Source organism: Thermobia domestica, chromosome 17 (genome assembly GCF_964235325.1).
Source record: "Thermobia domestica chromosome 17, izTheDome1.hap1.1, whole genome shotgun sequence".
Classification (NCBI taxonomy): domain Eukaryota; kingdom Metazoa; phylum Arthropoda; class Insecta; order Zygentoma; family Lepismatidae; genus Thermobia; species Thermobia domestica.
In genome coordinates this window covers 12,244,357-12,271,123 of record NC_137470.1, presented here as the reverse complement: position 1 = coordinate 12,271,123, position 26,767 = coordinate 12,244,357, and positions in this window count along the sequence as shown.

Sequence of the window (26,767 nt, the reverse complement as noted above, 5' to 3'; positions counted from 1 at the left end):
ATACTGGGAGCCCTGCTAGTGAAGACAACGTTGCGCAATAATGAGATAAGATGCAATAAATGAATAGATGGCGATGATAAATGTGACAATGAGGGTTAAACATAGCTGTTACATGATGACGATCTTATGTAACGAGATATTGCTTAACAGGTGAGTATGTGTAACATGGTAAGGGAGTGTCTGTTGTAAGACCATAATGGACAAGTAATGAATTCTCCATAAACACACATGCATTACATTCGTATGATTAAAATGGCTGTAGAATCAGAACCTTTACAAAGTTCGAAGACCAACAAATGCTTCAGTTACAATGTGACGAATGTCAATCTCCCAAAAGATATTTAGACGCATGGACGTGACAAAGACACTACATCAGAAATGAAGGACTCACTTATTACGGCTTCATTTTGTTTCGAATTTACCTCAAACATTTTGCATACTCCAGACTTTTATCACAAGAGGATAGAGCGAAGTGAATGCTTAGAAGACAAAGATTCGGCGGAATTTCATGAGTTTCCTGCATACTTGAATTCTTAATACAGAATTCATATTTCCATTAGTCACAACAGCACAATCTGAGAAATATTAAATAGAAATCATCATACATAATGAAGAAAATTGCTGAATTTGCAATCAAAACAGGACACAAGAAGATATGTTAGTATCGACGAGGTTGTTAATCGTCTGCTCTGGAGCTACTCACAGCAGATTTTGACATTGTAAGAACTGTTAGTGAAAACAATTGTCTGCAGTGATGAAGTAAGATGCAAGAAATGAATGGATGTCGATGATAAATGTGACGGTGAATGTTAAACACACCAGTTACCTTATTAGAATCAAGAGTAAGGACATGGTATTGACAGCTGATGTGTAACGTGGTAAGGAAGTGTCTGTTCTAAGACATATTACACCACTATGATTGAAATGGCTATAGGAACAGGACTTACACAATTTTTTACCGCGACATATGCTTCAGTCGTCCTGTAAAAATTTCTATGTTTCAAAGAACCTGTAAGTGTATGGAAGTGAAAAAGAGACTACATGAAAAATGATATAATCCCTTATTATTGTTACCGAGTGTTTCAAACATAGCTCAATCGTCAAAGTACAATGGTCCAGCAGATGTGTAAATTATTAACACATGCAAGTCCAGAAGAACGAAAAAGAAAGACGAATCATTACTGGTACGTGAAAGTGATTGAACACAGTATTCAGTAATTACGCATTTTCTGTGTGCAATATTTACCGAATATTATACGGGACTTTTGGTGTTAATGCAATCTTTGCTTTTTTCTCAAAGCGCTGTTCATTTTTTTTCATATTCAAAAGCAAATTCTGTTCCTGGTAGTGTGTAAATATCTATTTCGTTTAGTGTTTTTTTCATTGAAAATGATATGTGCTACAAATGAAACTGAATTATGCACATTACATACGACCTAAGTTATCTTATGATTTTTTTAAATGCAAATTAATAAAATTTGAGTACTAAAGCGCTAGAATAATATTTTTGATGAATTAATTTCTTCTGCTTTGCTGTATCTATTTATGTGTCTAGGAAAAAGTACTATTTGTTTATAGAAAACAATAAAAAATATTTGCTTACTTTATTTTCACATTATTGTTGCTATTCTTAAAAACGTGATAATGAATCTCAAGTTATTGCAGTAATTATAACATAGTTTTATTCTTTGTCTTGTGATTGTTTTTTTTTTATTATTATTATAATTATTCCCTTCTTGCATGTCATTAATTCAGGAAAAACAGTCTCCAAATTTGACTGTGCCTAATTGTAATGCTTCCAAGAGTAGTTAAGCTTGCATGAAGAACCAAACATTCGTATGTGTATTGTATTATTATAACAATAAAAAAATTTTGCAAAATTAAAATATTTTACTGTATATCAAGCACAGTTTTGTGTATGTGTTAACAGAGCAAAAGCGTTCAATGATTCGAAGATATGTCGAATATCAAAAAAAGTGAATATAATAATACATTTATGATATTTATATATTATGAAATGAATTTGTGTATAAAGCCAGGAAGTGAAATATGTATCCTTTTAGTGTATTGTAAGCAACTAAAATGAAATGAAATGAAATTTTTGAGTTTTACGTCCCACAGTTATGCCGGTTAGGCTAAAGGAGACGGTGATTATGAGTAATGAATGAAATGGTGGAATGAAGAAAGTGGGAGGAAACGGAAGAACCCCGAGAAAACCCACGTACATGGTGCTTGTCCACCACAAAGTTCACTTGGCAGGAGCAGGGTTTGGACCCGGGGCCCCAAGCACCAGAGGTGAACGCTCTACCACTGAGCCACCGCGGTCCTTGTGAGCAACTAATGTTAATTGTTTAATATAATTACATGATGTGAACAGAATGTGTTCCTGCTGAAGGATACGACAAATGGTTTGGTATAACTAGTTTCTAATACAAAATAAAGAAAAAAATCGTAAATAATGGTAAGAGGAATCGAACACCGAAGCGCTCTGAATCTCATCATAGAACACTTGGATTGGTGTTAATTTCCGCGCCAAGACCAGATAAGAAGTCGACCTACAGCTTAGCGTGAAATTTGATCTACGCAAGTTCCCAGCAGGAGTCGAATGTGAGTCTCCAACAATGAAGGCCACAATGGAAGTCAGGAGCTCAGGAGGAAGAGAAAGTGAAAATTTAAAACAATGTCCCGTCAAAGCTGGCCATCAAATTTTATGAAGCCTTCGGACGAAACTACAAACGCAACTTGTATTTTTAAAAGGCGACAGTTTTCTGAAGTGTGGAATAGAATCGTCTAATGAATTGTTTTTTTTTTTTTTTATAAATTCAAACAGTCCCAGAGATGAGCGCCATTGAATACGTAATGCCCACTCGTGGATTTTCAAAGAGAGTTCAATTTTTCGAGCGCGTAGCAGAAGAGGCTAGAACACAAGTTGCCACTTCCTTGTAACTAAAGTCAATCTCTCTAACAATCTTCAGGAAAATTGAAGTGTCAAAGACATTGTATTGAAAATGCAGGAAACACTTATTATGGTTATCGGATATTTCAAACACAGCTCAAATGTTTTGCATATTCCAGACGTTAATCACATGAGGATATTTCAAACACCTTAATCGTGTTGAATTTTCCAAACCTTTATCATATGAGGATAGAAGAAAATGGATGCTCAGAAGACAAAGGTTTGCCAGAACTTCACGAGTTACATAAAGACTTCATACACAATTCAATGTTCCATTAATTCTAATAACGCAATCTGAGGAATATTAAATAGGAGTGGTTTAGTTTGAATAAACAAAAGTGCAAAATTTTCAACCAATAGTGATTTTCCTTGTCTTAGAAAATCTATTTAAAAAGTTTACCATTTGTGGCTATACAGAAGAGTATCTTAAATATTGATGAGGGTATTTTGTTGTAATATATTTGGTACGTATTTAAGTTTTGCTTAAAATAGTATTTCGTTTTCTTAATAACATGGTTATCAAATTTCTACTTGATTCAATTGGACGTATATTAACTTATCAATAATTTTATTTAATCTAAAGTCAAATCAACGGACACCGTAATGGATTGAGGGATGTAGGAATTAGATTCCTGGGCTTTTGTCATCTATGACCATTTTAATCCGTCACGTATGAGGGATGACGTTCCTGGACGAGCACAATATCCCCGGAAAGGGAAGGAAGAAAGGATTGGGGAAGGAAGGAAACGGCATGTGACCTATATGTTATGTACCAGCCCGGCATTTACCTCGTATAAATGAGGAAAACCCAGGAAAATCTCATTCAGCTGGCCTGCAGAAGCTTTTTACATTTTTTCGACCGAGTGTCCCCACTGAAGATCATAATGGTTAAAGACGAAAAATTAAATATTGAAATAAAATATTTTAGTTTAACGTCCCATGATTATGCCCTGTTAGGGTAAGGGAGACAATGATGATTAAGGCAAGTGGTGATGGAATAGTTGATGGAATGAGAAAGTGGGAGGAAACTGGAGTACCTCGAGAAAACCCACCGACACAATGTTGTCCACCACAAACTTACTTCGCCGGAGATCGAGTTAGGGAAGAGAATAGTTTTGGTCATATTTTGTAGTATACGTAAATGTTTAAAGAAGATTGCAGATTAAAGGAAGCTGCATTAGTTTTAAATATTATTTTATAGACATAACGAAATTACAAATCGAATAAACGGCATTGTAAAAGTGTTGGATTTACAAGGAGTCTGGCATATATGATACTAAAATATAGTTGCAATACTCGCCTGTGGTAGACAAAGTATAATGAGCTGCTATTGAAAAAGTAATTAGCATCTCTATACCACAGTACTGTGACTAGAATGGCTGTAGGGTTAGTAGCTAGATATCTTTTGACGAGTAACAAATGCTTTAGTCAACATCTAACAAAGGAATATGAAATATGCGAGGAGATTGCATCAGAAATGTAGGAAATACTTATTATGGGATACCAGATGCAACAAACAGCACCTAAACCTTTGGATACTCTAGATTTCCAACACAAGAGAATACAATAAGTTTGATGTTCGGAAGACACAGTTTTGCCACAACTTCACCAGTTACATCGATACTGAGAAACAGGCGCGCACACAGCAATGTTTGCAGGAAGGGGTCCAAAGTATTTTTGAGGAGGTCCAATACATCTAAGTAATACTGAACCTGTCTTATTGTGAAATCGAAAAGACGATAAGTAACTATTATAACTGCCACCTATATTTTTAGAAAAAATGTAGAAGTTTAGATTATTTTTATAAGAAAAGAAAGAGTACAGGTGAGGTGTAAAATTAAATCTTTATCCTAAATCAATCGTTTCTCTGTTCTCTGATAAGAAAGTCTACAAATGTTAGTCGATTTACGAACTTTTGGGTGGAGTTCGTACCCGTTGTCCCCGCGGTGGGTTCGCCAGTGCTTAGCACAGATTTCGTGATTCCGTTTCTTAAGGCAATATACCCTGAAAAATATTAAATAGCAAAGAAAAAGTTTCAAAGAAAGAAAATGTCGATTTTAACCCAAAGCGACTTTTGTTATGTCTCATTACTTAGAAATTATCCAAAAAAAAAGACAAAGTGATCGAAAGGAAATTGAATTTAAATTTGTAAGTTTGTTTCTCTGGGTTCGGAAACTTAAATTTAAATATTATAATGTTGTGTTGATATAATCATAAACAAATCATACGTTTATTTTCGTCGTAATTAAAGAAAAGATATTAATCTAGCACACGACTTAGATTAAAATACTACTGAAAGTGCGGAAGTAATGGATACGGAAAAGTAGCATCCATAGATGATGTAGTCGGTCAATTAATAGTAGATTTCTGAATAACTACGAACGGCAATGACTTTACCGAAAGGCACACAGTCGTATAAATAAAAGAGGGATTTTGAGTCAGTGAAAATTTTAATAAATATTGGATCGTTCTGCGCATAAGAGTCAGGCCTGATCACCTGAAAAATTTCAGACAGAGGAAGGTGATATGTAACACAGTCAGAAATCCGTTATCCTATTATCATAGTATTCCATCGGTTTTGTTACGTAATTATTTTATTGGTATACCTAATTTTGAATTTTGTTCATCTTTTGTCAACAACTGGGAAATGATAGGACATCGCATGTCCGCCATTAACTTTCCATTATGGTATGTCTTTTTGTAACTAGAAAGATACGAACATAATCTCAGCACTGTCGAATAAGGTTCAAGAATCATATTGACTTTTAAACGGAGAGTCCTGAAATGCTTTAAAAAGATTATTAAATTTTTTTGTTAAAAGAAATTTGTAAAGATTATCATCATTGTTGTTAGATCACTACATTATATGTCTGGACCAATTTTTAAAGTAATCTTTGTTACTTCTTGCTAACAAAAACAATTAAAACTCAGATCCTTGAACTTTACAATTTAAATCCAGAATAATTTTCCCCAGAAAATGTATTTAATGGAATTAGGGTACCAGATATATTTGAGTACTTATGATTCCCCGAGATTTCTAGGAAATACTAGATTCATCCAGAGGTATGGTCGTTAATTTTACTAGTCTTTTAACTTACTTATAGGTTGGTTGAGATTACTATATTTGTTTCTATTAGGTTCTAACCCTCGCACTACCTAGGATTTTTTTTTTTTTTTTTTTTTTTGTATAGCGGATTACCAATGTGGGTATTTTGTGTCTAGCTGTTGAGATTAGATATATCTCACAAAAGAATCAAATTAAAAACTCTCACAAAAATCTACAGGGACAGAAGTGAGCAGGACATGGGATAAGATTAACAGCTATTTATTATGCTGCCATCTAGGAGTGGCAATTCTAAATGTCAGTCACATCTCCTACCAACGGAAGGTACCTTATGCCCATCAAGTTAAAATAGGAAATTCATGAGGCATACTAACCTTCAAATTGCACCACTCAAAGGTAGGGTCTATACGCTTTAGCTAAATATGTTAAGCAATAACATATCCTTTTACAAATAAAAATAACGATTAAAGGAGTAATTACAACAAACATACTCTGGTGGGCACAAAGTATCCCTCCCTCCCCGGTTGGTAGTGCGAGAGTTAAGGTTTGTTTGAATAATTTGTTAAAGCTGTGTTCATGTGAGGAGATTCAATGCATGATAATCTTGAGACGAAAACCTGATTAGTTGTAGATTCCACTTGAAGCAACAGATTCCATCTTGAATAGTCTTCGTATTGAAAATAGGCGCTAAAGTCCACTAATTTTGATCTCTCATAGCTGAATATTTGATGGTCGTGTTGAAGCCTTGATTCCTGGTAGAAACGCAGAATTTGGGATGCTGGCGCAATGTTATAAGGCAATTGAAAAGGCATCTGAATTAAGATGTAACAATCTGCAATCAAGAAATAATTAAAAACAGTGATAGGAACCACATTGATCACAAATTACTTTTTACATTTTATGTAAAAATATTCTCGTATAAATGTTATCTCGGCGCGTTCAGAAATTTATCATCTTCCGCATCCGGGATACATTCTGGCCGTTTGCAAAATATTTCCTACGCTACTATCAGTCCCATTGACTGCAGAAAACCGTCTTGCGGTGCAAACACTGAGACAATCATCTGATTTTTCTCGCAAAACTCTCTCCAACAATTTATTAATGCACACTGGCGGTAAATATCGACTCGAGGAAAGAAAATAGAACAGGTGACTAGTTTTCGATACCTGGGAAGCATTATTAGTGATGATATGAAATGTGCAGGTGAAATAAAAGCAGGGATAGGAATGACGAAAGAAGTCTTTAGAAGGAAGAAAAGTATTTTGTGTGACCTCGAATAAAGAGCTGACAAACAAGACTCATAAAATGCTTCGTGTGGAGTATTGTTCTCTATGGGTCAGAAACATGGACATTACACAAAAATTATGAAACACGACTAGAAGCCCTTGAAATGTGGGTGTGGAGAAGAATGGAAGAAATGAAATGAAATCTTTAAGTTTTACGTCCGATGGCTATGTCGGCTAGGCTAAAGGAGACGGCGATTATGAGAAATGAATGAAATAGTGGAATGAACCCCGCGAAACGCACACTCACGGTGTTTTCCCACCACAAATTTCACTTGGCGCGAGCTAGGATCGAACCAAAGAAACCATGCTCCAGAGGTGAACACTCTACCACTGAGCCACCGTGATCCCTAGAGAACAATGGAGTGAATTAACTGGGTCACATGGAAAACGAATGAAACTGTGTTGGAAATGGTGGGACAGAAAAGAACAATTTTAGATATTATTAAGAAAAGGAAAACAAACTGGTTGGGACACTGGCTAAGAAGGAACTGTACCATGAGGATTGTGTTAGAGAGTATAGTGGCAGTAAATAGAGGGAGGGAGCGAAGGAGACTACATTTAATGGACGATATCCAAACAGAAAATCGCACACGAAGACGAAGAGGTCAGCGGAAGTATGTGAATCATAGAAGCTTCTTAGTTGTGGCAGGTGACTTGCCAATAATAGCACAATATCAATGATAATGATGATGATGATATCACCGCCACAAGCCTAGCTCTATTTGCTAATGTTCGCTCTCTTAGGTCCCAATACTTCCCGGTGGATAAAGAAATCCTCTCGTGCAGGTATAATACCTAGTAAAAATTAAAAACCGACAACAAAACATAAGTTTTAAAGAAATTTCAAGAGCAATATAATATGTATACGGTAATTACCTCCAGGTGTCAGTATTGTTAATTTGTACATGGAGGAAGCGATATTATAAAATTCTAAGTGTGCCGATATAACACAAACTCTGAAAGCATTAGGAGACATATTTTACAAAAGAAAAAATATTACTGATTATATTGTGGTAAGGGTCGCTGTTGTCTGAAAACCTGTATGGAAACGATTGCTATCTCCTCCTTGTCAGTAAGGATGGAGAATCGTTTCATAATTATAATACAACAAATACTAAATTTGGGGTATAAATTTGGAGAATTGAACAAAACAAAACATAAGGTCAAGTTTCAAACGGCATTAGGTCTAGAACTAGCTACCCAGAGTGTAAAGATAGTTCCTATCGAGGTTTGTGACAATTCATTTAAAATAAAAGCATTACGCAATGAATTAACTGAATTACAAAATTCTTTGTTAGTAAACATCATGTTATGTATTGGCAAAATTACAGGACTGTGAGTCATTGTGTAAAATCCGTGTTATATCTCAACAGCTTAAAGAAAGGAAGTATTCATTGTTCTTTTGCTCCATGTATTTTACAGCTGCACAAATATCACTTGCCATACGATCCGCAATACAAGTAATGTTTGCGAAAAGAAACTCCTGATAATTGCCCTCCAAAATTTTGTGATGTGTTATCGGCAGTCTGTTCATAGTAGCAGGTCCATTGACATGTTAGTGTCTTTTAAGGCTGATTCACATACAGTAAGCCATGCTTTGTCGTTCCGCTGCTACTTTCTATACCATTTCCCAAGATGTATTGCAAGGAGGTTCAAGTTCGTGCCGTTTCAAGTACTCCGAGGAAAGCCGAAGCATCGAGAACGGAATAGTTTCTCTTCAAGGTGACCTATTGGGACACGGCATGGAAACGGGACGCTTGTGTGAATTAACCATTAAAGACCCTCACTGTTGCGTATGTGGTGTACTTAGCATTCCGCGAATGTGTAGGCGGCCTTAAGAACTGAGCGTCAAACTCAGTTCCTCATTGTACACTACTTCATTCAAAAGTCCACATTAATTCTTCGAAGAGCTTCCTTTTATGCCTTTCTTTAGCGTTGGGTGTGGTTGAGATTCTTGTCAAGTCGAAATTCCTATCATTATCTTCGTGCGTCTGGGATCCTTTGGTATAGAAATATTCCACGGTGATTTCCTTCGGTTTGTTAATTCGATTGCGTGATCTTGGTGTAGGTAAAAGCGATTCATGCTTGATTGTTCCGGACGATGTAAATGACATTGAAGCTATAAATTCATATTTCGTAAGTGTCTATAAAATGTATGAGATAAGCACTGAAGTACTTGATCAACAAACGCATTGGCTTTCTTCGCGTAAACTAAATAGCAATATTGAAACGTTTAAGTTTCACACTGTAAACGAAACAGAAGCTAAAACTGCAATACACAGTATTAAGTCCAACACATGTGCGTTTGATGGAATAACAAGAAAAATGCTTCGACTGTCTGTTTCGTTTATTTTAACTTCACTGACTCAAATAGTAAATTACTCATTAACTCAAGGTTGTTTTCCAGAATTGTGGAAGCTAGCTAAGGTGGTTCCACTGCCCAAGAAGACAGCTGTACAGTCGCTTGATGGACTCCGCCCCATCAGTATACTTGCAATTATCTCCAAAGTACTAGAAAAGGTAGCATTTCAGCAATTAACAACTTATATCAATAAAAATGAAATATTGCCTGTTACTCAATCCGGCTTCCGTAAAGAACATAGCACAACCACTGCCCTTTTAGAAATTATAGATTCAATTTTGAATTCAATAGAAAATTCAATGGTAACAGTTTTGGTCTTGTTGGATCTTTCGAAGGCTTTCGATCTGGTAAATCATGAACTCCTTCTGGCCAAAATGAAATATTACAATTTCTTGGAATCAGTTATTAAATGGTTCCACAGCTATCTCTCTTGTACACGGCAACAAGTAATACTAAGAGGAAAAAAGACTCAGATATCTACTCCATCCCTGTTAAAGGCAGGAGTTCCGCAAGGTTCAATATTAGGTCCCCTATTATTTTCACTCTTTTCGGTAGATGTTTCTTCAGTCATAAATCATTCATTGATTCACTTCTGTGCGGATGATACACAGATATTCACCAGTAGTACGCCTGAAAATATTATGGACGCAACAGAGTTACTTAATACGGATCTTTTAGCTGTTAGCATCTGGTGCCTTAAGAATGGTATTTTACTTAATCCATTAAAATGTGTTTTCACTGTATTGGAAATATCACATCAGTTGAGCAAAGTCAACCCTGATGACCTAATAGTAACTGTAATGAATTCCAATATTCCATTTTCTCCCTTTGTAAAAGATCTAGGTTTAATAATAGACCAAGGGCTTAGCTGGAATAAACACATTTCTGAACAGTGTATTAAAGCTAAGCGCATCTTACGACAGGTTTATAAATTAAAAGGCTATTTGTCGGAAGAAACAAGACCATATCTTGTTAACACTCTCATTTTGCCTCTGACTACTGCGATTCAATATATGGTAGCTCTCTCTCCATTCAAAATACTAGGGCAATTCAGAAAATACAGAATTACTCTATACGCTTCTCTCTCAATTACAGAAAGTCTCAACATATTCTGCCGGTACTTAATGAAAACAATATCCTAACCATGTCCCGCAGACGATATCTCCGATACTGTTGTTTAATATACAAAATAATTCGCATAAAACACCACCTTACTTGCATCATAAATTAACATGTAGATCAGAAATTCACCGTTACAATACCCGAGGAAGTAATAAACTGAGTATACCCCGGCATTCTTTAAACATAACAGAGAAGGCATTTTCAATTTCGGCAGTAAGAATCTAGAACTCCCTACCAAAGTCAATCACTGACAAACCGTATAATTCATTTAAATCATCACTCCAAACATGATTATTTAGAGATCAGAGACAAAGCATTGGCACACATCAAAGGTTTACTACAGTATGAAATTGGTATGAAATTAGATTAGCAGTATGAGTATAGTTCCTTTTTTACATTTACATTTACTGAGTGTTTTGTTTATCCTTAGTACTATTGAATGTATCATGTTGTTGTTTGTATCTTGTATCTTACTTGTGTCTTTATTTTTTTCTTTATTTTCTTTGTAATAATGACAAGGGTTAGGTGGCAGAGCAGATTCCGGCTGAACCTCGCCCGCTGAAAAAAGAAAAATTCAATTCAATTCAATTCAATTCAATTCAATTCCAAAGGCTCAGATTCATAGTCTCGGTATTTCGTTAATGCTAGGATGGATGAATAGGTCTAGAAAGTTCCGGAGCGGCTCAGGCCTTTGAGGGATGTCATGCCAGAGGTTAGTTAGTTACTTAGGTTGGATGAAATTCTTACATGCAATCGAGTATTGAATTCACTCCGTACTTGGAAGCAGATCTATCAGAAAGATACAGGAATCTCTAATCTCGTTTGACGGAGCTCTTTATAGTCATGCGAAAGGGGAAAGTTCAGTAAATCATTACACACCATTTTGCTGCTTCCAAAAATTTCGTACAGGTTGTAAAAATCACGATCAGCCAAGATCTGGCCGCTGCAGGGTAACAGATTCTGACTCATACAACACGCTACCATCCACCAGCACACGACGATTGTGAAACGAAATCATAATGTCCGTATAAACAGTAATGCTTCACCTACATGAATTCGGGAAAAGCATCAGGAGTTGTAGCACTGTGTTACATGGGTTGACCTCAGCTCAGACTCAGAAGAGAGTGAATGTGTGCAGACAACTGCTGCAAAATCCATGTAAAGTGCGTTTCTTAATACGAATTGTCACATGTGATGAAAAATGGATTTTTTCCGAAATCTGGATGTGCATAAACAGTTGTTGGTCGAGCAAGGGTTAACTTCCGTAAACTTCCGTAAAACAGGACGGTTTCGAGCATAAAGTCACTTTTTATGTATGATAGAACTACGAGATGGTAATTCACTTTCAGTTTCTTCCTAATAGTCGTACCATCAATGCCAACCTTTGTTCCGAACAATTGGAGCGGATGAATGCTGCGCTACGCCTGAAATATCCTACATTGGTGAATTGAAAGCGCGCTCTAGTGCAACAGGATAACCCAAAATTACACATAGCTCGGAAAAGCAACAACAAATTTAGGAACTTAATGGCATCAAACTGATCCCACACCTGGCATATAGTTCTGCCCTTGCCCCTTCGGATTAGTCCACGTGCGCGTGTGTGGTATTTTTTTAAGATATACTACTGGCCGGTTCTAATCCAAATTTGGCGGACAAGTACCCATTGTCTATGGAGTAAAGATCGTTATATGTGGTAGTCGAGCTGTTAGGAATAGGTTCGGCTTGGCAACAGAGACTGTTCCACATCTTTGCACGCTGGAGTCTTCTGAATTCCCTTCACCGCCTGTGTTCCAGTTGCCTTATATTGGTAATTTGTTTGTGATTATATCAAAATTCAAAACTTTTAGACCTCTGATTGGCTCTCACTCTCCAAAGGCCACTGGAAATAAAGGTATAATCATAAAACAAAGAAAAGAAAATTATCTAACAAATAAATTTGAATTTCCCCCAGTAAATATATATTCATCCCAATTTATGATCAAATAAATTTATACTTACCAAGAAGTATTTGTTGCTTCGACTTTGAAAAAGTTTACTGCAAATTCATTTCTCCTTGGAAGAGGTTGTGCAGAAGATAACATATTCGATTCCTAGTATTTTCATGAAAGACTAAACTAAATGTTATGACTGCCTTCTAATGTCTTCGGAACTTGCTGCAAATATAAACGTCTTACTCAAACTTCGATCTTCCACTTTATTTTCTTAATACTTGCTGGCCAATATAGCTAATATCTATGAACTGAATGAATTGTTACTAGTTCGTGTTGACTGAGCGTGATGTTTCAGCCAAATTAGCTAGCGAAGCTGGGCGGTACTACTGAACTGGTATCAAAAGGATGGAATGACCAATTCCTCTCTCGTCTGGTTAAACACGACAGAAAGCTGAAATGAAGAGACAATTCGGTTAAAGATTAGAAATACTTCATACGTGATACAAAAACTGAGCATTTTTTACTTTATTGCACATACTCTATAATTACTTCCATATGCCAATTAACATCCATGACAGTGCTGCAAACTATAGAATCAGAAATTTTGATCTTCCCAGAGCTAATGCTTGTTATAATTGCTGTGCTGTCAGAAGTCCAGAAAGATTAAATAAAATTTGTTAATCTTACATGTCAGTGTATATTTGTACACTCTTTGGGCCGCGGTGGCTCAGTGGTAGAGCGTTCACCTCTGGTGCATGGGGTCCTGGGTTCAAACCCTGCTCCCGCCAAGTGGACTTTGTGGTGGACAAGCACCGTGAGCGTGGTTTTTTCCGGGTTTTCCCGTTTCCTCCCAGTTTCTTCATTCCACCATTTCATTCATTTCTCATAATCACCGTCTCCTTTAGCCTAACAGGCATAACAGTGGGACGTAAAACTCAAAGATTTCATTTCATTTCTTTTCATTTGTACACTCTTATACGTATCTTTAATGTATCTGTAATGATGGGTCAAACTTCAAATGATAGAGAATGACAAAAGAAGTTATTTGAGATTAGATGTTTTTACCTGAAAATGCGTCAATTCTGAGCTATATCCGCCGAAAATGTACCAAGATAGAATAAATATTAATAGAACTAGAGAACGAATTGTCCAGAAAGGTCAAGGGAAATAGTGCAATATTTGACCACGTGATTCGATTCATGTACATATCAATGAGGAACAGTGGCGGCGCAAGGGGGCTCATATGACAAATTAGAAACAATGGGTAAAACGTACCGAGAAGATAGAAAAAGACATAGAAAGCAATTCGAGAGACGGATCCTTATTTCAGAAATGCACAAATCCCGAGCTATAGCCCGCCAAAACTGCGATGCCTAATGCTACAAACAAGCGAGAACAAGAGAAATGGTCGGGTCAAAGGAAATAGTGCATTATTGGACCTGGAGATTCGATTCAGGTACAAATCGATGAGGAACATTGGCGGCGGAAGAGTACGTCCACATGAAATGGACATACTCTTCTTGCCGAAGGCAAATATCCGACGTGGAAGCTGAGTTGTAATTCTCGTACGTAGAACCGTTTGAAATGTTGGGAAGCGAACAACATAAATACATGATGTACACAGTGGTATTTGTTTGGAACAGACATGGCTGCACTAGCATCGAAGTAGGTTACACTAGCTACAGATAGTACAAATGGAGGTGAGTTATCAGCATCAGCATCTACTACACTTGGCGACTACTAACCACAAGAGAGCTCCTATACCCCACCCTTCGAAGATTGTTCAAATGTAAACATTACCTTTTAATATCATCATTGATGCATTGTGGTTGCGTGGTAAAGCACTCAGATCTGAATCCAGGAGTCCTTGAGTCGATCCAAAATCATATAAGGCATGACATCGTTGTACTGGTGACTCCGGGTTTCCCGTAGTTCCGTATTCCACCAATTATTGTAAATATTACCAGACCTAAGTTTCAGTAGCCTCAAGTTACGTTTTGTAACTTTCGTGATGCGTGGCAAGTACAATGGTCCACACGCAATCTTGCACAAATCTTTTCTTGAAAGCCCTATTTAGCAACCCACAACAAAACACGTTTCGTCTTGTTAAAAGCATCACCAGATACCTATCCTTGCTTGAATATCATACGTTACCTACGTTGTTTGCTGCACACCAACAGCCCTGTGGCCGTACGCTCGCTGTACTACAATACTTGGAGGTCATTTACGTTGTCATTCGGCAAGAGAATGTTCCGTTCACACAACTGAAGAAGACGTGTTTTTATTCCGTCGTAGTCTCTCAGTAGCTGCACCTATGTGTCGTCTGTGCTCTTGATTGGTAGCGGGATTAGTGCGGGAGTGAAATGGAGTTCACGTTTGAAGAACTTGTAGATATAGTGCTTTTTTTATGGGCTAGCTAATGGAAACAGTCATGCAGCTACAAGATTGTATCACAACAGGTATCCAAACAGGCGACGTCCAAAGTACTAACTGTTCCCGAGGCTATTTCGGCGTTTACGAAAAACGGGACACTTGCGGCCATTACGTCACGACCGCGGAAGGAGACGAACAACCTGAACTCTAGACCATGAAGAAGAGGTTCTTGATCGTGTGACAGAAAAACCTTCGATAAGCACTAGTGCATTAGCACATGAAACAGGGTTGTATTGTTTAAAACAAACTGTTTAAGACAAATGATTAAAACTTGTTTTAAACAATTGATTTTGTTTAAAACAAATTTTGTATACGTTTTAAACATTTTGTTTTAAACACGTGTATTTTTAAGACATTTTAAACGTGTGTTAAGTTTTATTTTATTTTATTTTTGTAAAAGAATTTGCCAGAGAAAGAAAATTTTCAGAAAGTGCTCCCGATTCAGAAGACTATTTTCTTCCTATGTGAATGTTTTGATTTCTCGTGGCTACAGCAGGCAATGTATTGATCTACAATTTATTTTGTTTCTTTGTTACCCTGATTTTGGGTTAAGTGCCGTATCGCCGGACCAATTTTAGGAAATTTACCGGGTCAATTGGAGAATTTATTTAAGTTTATGAGAAAGAATGAGTACAACCCCAGACAGCACAATGCACGTACAGTATCCGTATAGTACATGTACAATTGCACGGATGCAACATGTGCATCATCTGTATAAATGCACGCCTGTACACCTTGTCTCAAAAAGGTTGAGCGCATTCTTTATTGCTGTTTCGAGGCAAAAATTTTCTAAGTCCAACTTCGGGTATCTTCGGGAAAAAGTAAACCAGGTTCGAACCTCGAAGCCAACCTTTGCAATCGGGAAAAATCTTGCAGATGTGTTTTTCTTCTTTTAAATATAATAAGACTTGTTACCAATTATACATAAAAAAGCAACATTGATTGAAATACTTAATGATACAATATTTCGAAACTGTATTAATGCCAGCACATGCTTGTTTGTCATTTTGCTCTCCATACTTAATGGAATATTTAGATACGTAAACGAATCTTTCCATATGTAAAAGAATGGTGAAAGTTAAGACATAGAACATTATTCTCTCCTGAGTACTAAAATAAAAGACAAAGTAGAACAAAAATAGCGTTTGCAGTGGATATGAATGTAATTATTATCTTAAATACCGTTATATATCGCTAGAAGTACTATTCGTGGAGCGCTTGTGTTAGCTCAGTGGTACGCCGTTGGATTTCAAATCGTAAGGTCGAGGGTTCGATTCCCATCTGAGTCAATATTTTTAATGAAATTCTACAAATTAAGAAAATAATATCATCGCAATGAATAAATTATGTAGTGTATTTATTTGGAGCTATTTGTCATCGGAAGTTACTTCTGAATTTTCTCATTACAGCAAGTGATTTACGCTTTCTGAAAGGTAGAGAGACTATTCGGGTATAAACAGAAATTATTATACAAACTCCAATCTTCGTTACAGACACAAAACTCCCGATCCCCAGAACTATGTAAACAGGAAATTTACGAACACGAAGTCATGTCTAAGAGACTTATTTATACTCGAGAAAGAAGGCAGAATAGGATTTCTTTCCAAAGGATTTCAGTTCAATAATCTGCAAGGCTTTTGTATATGGATGTGGTCCCTTTCTCTCCGCCAATATATATAAAGTAAAAGCGATCGATATTAGTGTCGAATCCATAAGTCTCGTTGTTGCAGAAATTAATAATTACAACTCCGAAAGCGTTAAAGTCCAAATTTAACTCTCATCGTAAAGCTCCTTTGTGGTTAAGCGTATAGCGTACACGCTTTCGGTGTGGGAGACCCAGATTCGGCCCCCAGCGAGAAGTCATGTAGATCGCGTTAATTAGTAGGTCTACGTCTCATATAGCCTCACTGCTGACGGGACGTTAAACTCAAAATCAATTCAATTGATTCAAAACCCATTATTATGACAGGCGATAAAGCATGAAAAATAAAATGTCTCAAGTGACTGAGATCAGTGTCAAATCCATAGTTTGAGTTCGTGATACTGTTACAAACACAATGTCATTTAATGCCGCGTTTTGGTATGAGGGACTATGCCTCCTGGATTTTGAATTTACAGGAGCAACATCAAAAGCATTGCTCACAAAGCTCTAAATGTTTTGATGTATGTATACGTGTATATTCCAGCGAAACTCCGGAATGTCTGGAGCAACTTTTACCTAACATGGGAGACATATTACTTTCAATCTAAGGGAAAAAAATATTGTGGAATTCAGATACCTCAAGGGATTGAAGTTGGGAAGAGGGGCATGTAAAAATAGTGTAAAATGACTGATTGTAGAGTGTTATCCAGTGTTTTCTCGGTCGTTGAGATGAGTAGTGAAGAACTCAATGGCGTTATATCCAAATTCATCCCCATCTTTACAGGATGAGGGGCTTGGAGATATGATTAATAAAATGTAAAAACTTACTTAAATATTTGTCGAAGTAATAGTTTTCTGGGGTCGCGAAAGTGTTTCTAATAACTTTGGAATGTAGTTTGTAACCACTTCAAGATGGGCTCTTTAATCTTATCAATTTCTCACCTTAAGAAGAAATTACTATCTCAACTCGTATATGTATCAAGCTAGCCTTCGCAATCGAGAAAAAATTGTATAGATGTATGTTTCGTCTTTTAAATGATATACTAAATGTAAAATCAGAGATTGAGTTGGTCGGTGGGCCAAATGGGTCAAGTTTTATGAGTGGGTCAGTGGATCGTAGGTCAGCAAGGAGTGACCCACTGCGAAACACCATCACTGTGACTCACACTGACCCATTGACCCACCAACCCATTCTGCTCAGTGCCTTCTAGATAGCATTTTCTGAACACTGGCAACTTTGTCTACGTTTTACTTTCAAGACCTCCATTTTTCTTCTTTTTTTTCATTTGGTTGTAATGAAGAAAGAAGTTCAGGCTCTTTTGGATTTTGATATTTCCAGTTGTAACAATGGCAATAGGACTTACTGCTTGGCTTTTGAGATGCAGGCTATGAGCTTTTAGAGGAGCTAACTACTGGAAAAAATTGGTTTATTACAAATATAACCTCTTAAGTCAGTAGAGAGGATGGCGTGGATAATGGATCAAGCTTAATGACGATGTATTTTAGTGGGTCGGAGTTGGTCACAATGGTTCAGAGTTGTTTATAGTTGGTGGTGGGTCAGAGTGGGTCATGGTGGGTGAATGGGTCACGTTGGGTGTTGAGTCATTGTGGGTCACGATGTGTAGTGGGTCAGTATTTTGTGGATCAAGGTTTCATTGACCCACACCATCTCTTGTCAACATTGCACTAAAGAGGAGAGTTTCCGAAGGTGCGCGTCGGCGATTTTCTCAAATTTTGCACATAGATAGTACCCCACCAGAAAGCAATAAATCTCGAAACGGTTCACAGTACCATCTCACAGAACTCGAGATAGAGGGATTTGTTTCATTGGCTAAATTAAGACCTCAATAATTTATCCTTCTACAAGCGAGATTTTCTTCATCGTTTCCGTAGCGAAGTCAGAAGAATATGCGGCAAGTAAACTTAAGGTTGAAGGTTCGCGCCCACCTTGGGATACTTGCTTTATTTTCCCTAGTGTTTTTTACACTCACCTGAATATAAACAAATCAAGCATATGGGCGATTTAACATATTTTGGGGGAGAAATTTTGTGGTTCGTTGGCGTTTCGTTGAGTCTCTGCCGCTGGTGGTATAATTTTCAAAACCGAAGCGGGGCCACCACGGATCGTAGCTGCAGGATCACCAACTTTTGGCGAAATGTCGCCAGTTGCGCATCGGTGGTCCACTGACGCTTACGACATGGGGGCTTGTATCTGAAAACTAAGAAAATAAAGAAGCATGGTATCCATGAAGCCCGTTGACACTAATAAAAGTCTGAAACGATGAAACAGATGTCAACACCGGAAAACATGTATTTTATAATTTCAAAGGTACCCCGTGTTGAGGAAAAAGATTTGCCCCAAAGTTCCCCGGTGGGTCTCAGGAGGGGTGCAACTCAAAATTTGAAAATGGTAAGGGGAATCAAGTAGTTTGTCATTTAAAAGTATTACTAAAATTTAAAAAAAAATGTAAGAGTCCCGAGTCTTTATGCTAACTTGTGCAAAATAGCGAGCGTTCAAGATGGTAATAAATCCTTCATTGGAAACTCCTTGACCACCTTTACAAATGTGAAACTGTGAAACTACCCAGAAGAGATAAACACTTGTCTTACCATTGCAAAAGTATAATGCACCAAGGTAAAACAAGAAGCGACCCATTATGGGTTTATTACATCACTAATATTAAATTCTACGTTCCACTATTGTGTCTTTAAGCTAAAGGACAGGGTGATTGCGAATTATGAAATTAATGGTAGAATACAGAATTGACCCACAACCAATTATGAACCACTCTGAACCATTGTGACCAACTCCGACCCACCAACGTAATCAACTCTGACCCATGATCCACGTCCTTCTCTCCATTGACTAAAGAGGTTACACTTGAAATAAAAAAAACTGTGAAATTTTCACTTATCGGAGTTTGAATTCCTACCGTCAATCGCTCAAGCACCGCTCTGTTACAATACAGGTGGATCTGACCTTTACGATATACAATGGTAAAGTGTTTCTCATCTTCCAAATTAAGATGAATTTAAATTTATCATATATAATTATTTCTTTCTTGGCTTACATATACATTTCAGTAGAAAACAGGATGAAATTTGAAAGTATCAAATCAAGATAAAGTAGACCAACGTAAGAAGAAAAGAAAGAAAAACTAGTTTTCCATATAATTAAGCATGCCGTACTAATTTAAAATGCTCATGAAATTAAGCTTGGAATACAAATGTTATGTCTATTTTTCTCACAACTTTATGGTTTGATTGCCTTATGCTCTGAACGATCCATATATTAAACACCAGCTTCAGCGATTATTATATTAGAAAGCAGTGGGTATAAAATGCAAAGGACTGTAGTTTTCATTCGTCAATTAGTTTCTCAACTAATATCAATCGTTTTCGATATTTTTTATAAATCAACCCACTACCAATTTCCAATATATAGAAAATCCCCCCCCCCCGCTCATAAAACACATTTTTGAAAATGCCAGGACACGTTCTGTTTATTTTTAGTAAAGAGTTATATACTGAATTTAAGCTCTCTAAGTTGAACGGCTTGTAAGATACTCAGTTTTTCGCAAAAATTGGGACACCTACTCCCCACTAAGGATATGTGTTATAATGAAAGTGATATGCGTATGATAACTTCCCAGTTGGGATTGGGGCCTGATTATATACCAAATGTCATTTCATTTGACTTTGCAATTTGACCGTGATAATCACGCAGACATAGTTACTTTCAGTTTTTTATACTAGGTATAATAATTCATATATTAAAGGTGATTCAAAATTTTTTTCCAGCAGTTAGCTCCTCTAAAAGCTCACAAGCTGTATCTCAAAATTGAACTCCTATTGCTATTGCCACACTCACACTTACAATTGCAAATATCAAAATCCAAAAATGCCTGAGCTTTTTTAATTAGAAATGGAGATTCAGAAGAAGAAAAATGGAGATATTGAAAGTAAAACGTAGACAAGCTCACCAGTGTTCAGAAGATGCAGTCTACAATGCGCAGAACAGAATGGGACGGTGGGTAGTTGGGGGTCGTTTCGTCCAAAGATATTTCGTCCAAAGGATTTTCGTCCAGAGACATTTAGCCCAAACACATTTGGTCCAGGGGCATTTGGTCCAAAGGGCAATTTCTCCAAAGAACATTTTCTCCAAAAGACAATTGGTCCAAAGGACATTTCGTCCAAAAGACATTTGGTCCAAAGGACATTTCGTCCAAAACACAATTGGTTTAAAGAACATTTCGTCCAAAGGACATTTCGTCCAAAAGCCAATTGGTCCAAAGGACATTTCGTCCAAAAGACAATTGGTCCAAAGAACATTTTGTCCAAAGGATTTTCGTCCAGAGACATTTAGTCCAAACACATTTGGTCCAGGGACATTTCGTCCAAAGGACATTTCGTCCAAAACACAATTGGTGCAAAAGACAATTGGTCCAAAGGACATTTCGTCCAAAACACAATTGGTCCAAAAGATATTTGGTTCAAAGGGCCTTTCGTCCAAAAGACAATTGGTCCAAGGGACATTTCGTCCAGGGATGTTTGGATCAAAGCACATTTCGTCCAAAGAACATTTGGTCCGGTAATGCTTGGGGGTCAAGGGTTTGCTTCTATTATAAGAGTAAAAGTGATGCATATAACAGTATGACTCACAAGTAATACCTCCCAAGTGTAACACTCCGATTTTGAAAAAAATAGGCAGGTAGATACTACACACAAAATAAACGAATACGTGTTTTTCTGCGGAAAAGTGGTTTTAGGGGGGGAAGCAAAAGCCCCTACTAAAAATTTTGAAAGTGGACGCCCGAAAGGCAAGAAGAGGTGGACCGAAGTGAACGAAATTGTGCACAGATATTGCAGACGTAAAATGAGGGAATACGTGTTTCGTATTTTCCTGAAAAAAAATGGTTACGTGGGGCACAGACCCCTCCAAACCTTTGATCACGAAATATCAAAAGTACTAATAACAGTATGTCAGATGTGTGTAAAGAACATGAAGAATTGCAACGAAACTTTAAGTAGGGACAATACGCAAAAAATAAATAAATACGTTTTTTTATTTTCTGCGAAAGAACGGTTTTAGGGGGCAAAAGCCCCCATCCAAAAGTTTGAAACTCGAGGCCTGAAAGGTCACAAGAAATGAACCAAAGTGAATGAAATTGTGCAGAGATATTGTAGACATAAAATGAGGGAATACTGGTTTCGTATTGTCCTGAAAAAAAAAGAAAAAGGTTTGGGTGGGACACAGACCCCTACAAAACTTTGATCGTGAAACATCAAAAGTGCGAATAACAGTATGTCAAAAGTGCTTAAAGGACATGAAGAATTGGAACGACATATTGTGTAGGGACAATACGCAAAAAATAAACGAATGCGAGTTTATTTTCTGAGGAAAAACGGTTTTAAGGGACAAAATCCCCCACCAAAAATTTTGAAATTTGAGGCCTAAAATGCAAGAAGAAGTGTACAGAATTGAATGAAACTGTGCACAGATATTGTAGACGTAAATTGAAGTAATTGGGTTTCGTATTTTCCTTTTATAAAACGGTTGCGTATATCACGGACCTTTTAAACTGTTGATTGCGAAATGTCAAAAGTGCTAATAATTATACGTCAGAGGTTCTTAAAGATTATGGAGAATTGCAACGAAACCTCGTATAGGGACAATTCGCAAACTAATAAACGAAACGTGTTTTAATTTGTACGGAAAATAGTGTTGAGGCCTAGGCCTTCTCCGAAAAAAAGTAAATATTACCGTAATAGCACAGGAAGTAGTGGACCAAAGCAAATGAAATTGTGGGTAGACATTTTAGAGAACCTATGTAAAATAAGGTTTTTCGTGTTTCTGAAGTATCCCTATCCGTTTTGCTTCAAATTTGGCACATCAACAGCAAACAGGAAATTAATCGACACGTGTTTTTGTTTATGCGGAAAAACATTGTAAGGGTTAAAGGTGCTTCCTGAAATGCTATAAAATACACTATACTGTTTGTGCTTGTTGTTGATCTGCCAAATTTGAAGAAATCAGATGGAGACACTTGTGAAACACGAAAGGCCTTATTTTACGTATCCAATATCTACATACAATTTCATTCACTTCGGTCCACTTCTTCATGGCTTTCCGGCTTCAACTTTCAAAACTTTGGGTGGGAGTTTTTGCACCCTATAAACCTTTTTTCGCAGAAAATAAAAAAACCATGTTCATTTATTTTTTACATATTGTCCATACACAAAGTTTCGTTGCAATTCTTCATGTAAATTTAGGCACTTCTGACATACTGTTACTAGCACTTTTGATATTTCATGAGCAAAGGTTTGGAGGTGTCCGCGCCCCACCCAACCATTCTTTCTAGAAAAACACGAAACCTGTATTCCCTCATTTTTCGTCTACAATATTTGTGCACGATTTCATTTATTTCGGTCCACTTCTTCTTGCCTTACGGGCGACAACTTTCAAAATTTTAGGTGGGGGCTTTTGCCTCCTAAAACCTTTTTCCGCACAAAATAAAAAAAAACACGTATTTACTTATTTTACGTGTAGAGTAGTAGGCCCCGACGTATGGCTCGCCGAGTCAGCAAAAATTTTTGTGACGTCATAGGTCAAAGGTCAATGACCTTGGCCCGGGGTCAATGACCTAGGGGTACCTAGGACCACTCCCTCTAAATTTTGACAGGGGTACCTTGGTCCACCCCCTAAATTTTGACAGGGGTACATAGGACCACCCCCTTAAATTTTGGAAATTGCCAAATCTAAAAATTTGGTGTGGTAGCCTAGGACCATAGTATGTACCTCTATCAGTATTGGGGGTCTATGTCGTTCCCTTTCATGGGTAAAAAATTGCCAAAAATTCAAATTTCGGGGGTTTTTGACCTAATTTATCCTCTTTGATGAGGTGTTATTACCCTATATGGTTATATGGACGTATACAGGGGTCCATTCCCTTTCATAAGACATGGGTATATTAATGCACCCCTTGAAAAATTTGGGAGGGGTACCATGGCCCACCCCTTAAATTTTGGAAATTGACCAATTTAAACATTGGGTATTATAGTACAGGACCCTAATATCTATTATGATAAATTTGGGTGGTCCACCTCATTTCCTTCTAGGGGTACAAAATTGCCAAAAATATAAACGTAAGCAATACGTTATACCACGTGTTTGGTTTTTGGCTCAATTTATCCCCTTTGATGAGGTGTTATTACCTTATATGGTTATATGGTCATGTATAGGGGTCCATTCCCTTTCATAAGATATGGGTATATTTGTGCACCCCTTGAAAAATTTGGGAGGGGCACCTTGGCCCACCCCTTAAATTTTGGAAATTGACCAATTTAAACATTTGGTATTATAGTACTGCACCCTAACATGTATTATGATAAATTTGGGTGGTCCACCTTGTTCCCTTCTAGGGGTACAAATTTGCCAAAATTTTAGTACAACCACGTGTTTGGTATTTTGGCCCAATTTATTTCCTTGGATGAAGTCCTATTACCTTATATGGTTATGTATAGGGGTCTATTCCCTATCATAAGACATAGGTACATTTGTGCACTCCTTTAAAAATTTGGGAGAGTTACTTTGGCCCACCCCTTAAATTTTGGAAATTGCCCAATTTAAACATTTGGTATTATAGTACAAGACCGTAATATGTATTATGATAAATTTGGGTGGTCCACCTCGTTCTCTTTTAGGGGTACAAAATTGACAAAATATAAACGTAAGCATTACGTTGTACCACGTGTATGGTTTTTGACCTAATTTATTCCTTTGGATGAGATCCTATTACCTTATATGGTAATGTATAGGTGTTCATTCCCTATCATAAGACATAGGTACATTGATGCACCCCGGGAGGGGATTCAGTATCATAGTACATGACTCAACATGTATTATGATAAATTTGGGTGGTCCACATCGTTCTCTTTTAGGGGTACAAAATTGCTAAAATATAAACATAAGCAATATGTTGTACCATGTGTTTGGTTTTTGGCCCAATTTCTCCCCTTTGATGAGGTTTTATTACCTTATATGGTTATATGGTCATGTATATAGGTTCATTTCCTATCATAAGATATGGGTACATTGATGCATCCTTTAAAAATTTGGGAGGGGTATTTTGGCTCATCCACTCGGTTTTAGAAATTGTTTAATATAAGCATTTGGTATCATAGTACAGGTCTCCAATATGTACCACTATAAATTTGGATGGTCCACATCGTTCCCTTTTCAAAGGTAAAGAACTACCAAAAATCAAATTTCGGAGGTTATTGACCCCTATTTAGCATGTTATATGGGTATGTACAGAGGTTTATTACCTTTATATGTTTATGTTCTCTTTTAAATTTGGGAATGATCAAATAACAAAATTCGGTAAACGTTTTCTAGGACCCATTGTAGATGTTGATGTTCCTCTTATGGCCAAATATTCAAAATTTAAATGTTATTGACCGGCTTTATTATTGAATAAGTACAGGATTTATTACTTTTTTCATAAGACACAGGTGTATTTGTGTACCAATCTTAAATTTTGGAAGGGGTACATTTCTTATTGTCGTATCAATAATTGGTAATTGTTCTTAAAATTGGATAGTATCTCATTCATTGGGTAAATCATTATGATCACGTGATCGGTTATTGACCTATGATGGGATTAGGAGTCCAGGACATTGGTACATTGAAACTTTGTAGGATAATTTGATAATGCGTCATTGGTTTTGATTATTCCCGCCAAATATAAACGTAAGCAAGACGTTGTACCACGTTATTGTTAATGCAATTTGATTGGATTATCACTATCTTTCCTGCAATCTGATTGGTTGATCACTATCTTTCGTGCAATCTGATTGGTTGATGATTTTCAAATCTTTGCTGTATTCAGTTTTAAGTTTTGTTTAACATTTAAAAATCTTGGTTTCGTTCAACATTTTGCACTCACTGATAAATATGATCAAAACCGTTTATTTGTTAATCGAATAGTTAAAAACCGGATAAAGTTTGACGGTTAACCGTGAAACGTAAAATTTTTAGTTTGAAATTTTTTTGTTTGAAACTTTTTGTTTGAAAATTTTTGCTTTCAAATTTTTGTTTGAATTTTTTTTGTTTCAAAATTTTGTTTGACATTTTTTTCACAACTTTTGTTTCAAAATTCTTTTGTTTAAAAATTTTTCGTTTGAAATTTTTAAAAATCTTTTCGTTTCAAAATTTTGTTTAAAATTTTTGTTTGAAATTTTTCGTTTCCAAATTTTTTCGTTTGAAATCTTTGTTTGAAAATTTTTGTTCGAAAATTTTGTTTAAAATTTTTTGTTTGAAATTTTTTGTTTAAAATTTTTTGTTTCAAAATTTTTTCGTTTGAAATTTTTTGTTTGAATTTTTTTTTCGTTTCAAAATTTTGTTTCAAAGATTTTTGTTCTAATTTTTTGTTTCAAAATTTGATTTGACATTTTTAAAAGTTTGTGCACTTATTAGTAAAGAACTGGAACTGTTTAGAACAAAAACCTTTGACAACATTGTGGTGCAATAGTACACGTCAGAACCTGGGGTTGTACTTGAAATGAAAAAACACAATTCATTGAAATGGATCATTTTATTACACTCCACATACATCCATACCAGATAGTGGTTCTGGATATTGTCGATACAATGTATTTTGAACTTCTTGCACTAGTTTGTCTTTAGCGTATAATTTTAATTCCAGTTGAAGTCTTTTAAGGTCTAATGCAATATCAATTGGTGGAAACTCAATGTCCATTTGATCACAAATAAATTGTTTATCAATACAGGTATGCACCCACGAACGATGTTGACAACCATCACAATATCTAGATACATGTTGTACAATATGCATAACACATTTTTCAAAATAGTACTTTTTTAGGAATATACTAGTTTTGTTGCACACTTCCACTGCATGTTTCGCACACTGAAATACGCTGATAAATTTGTTCCATGCCGTTTGTGT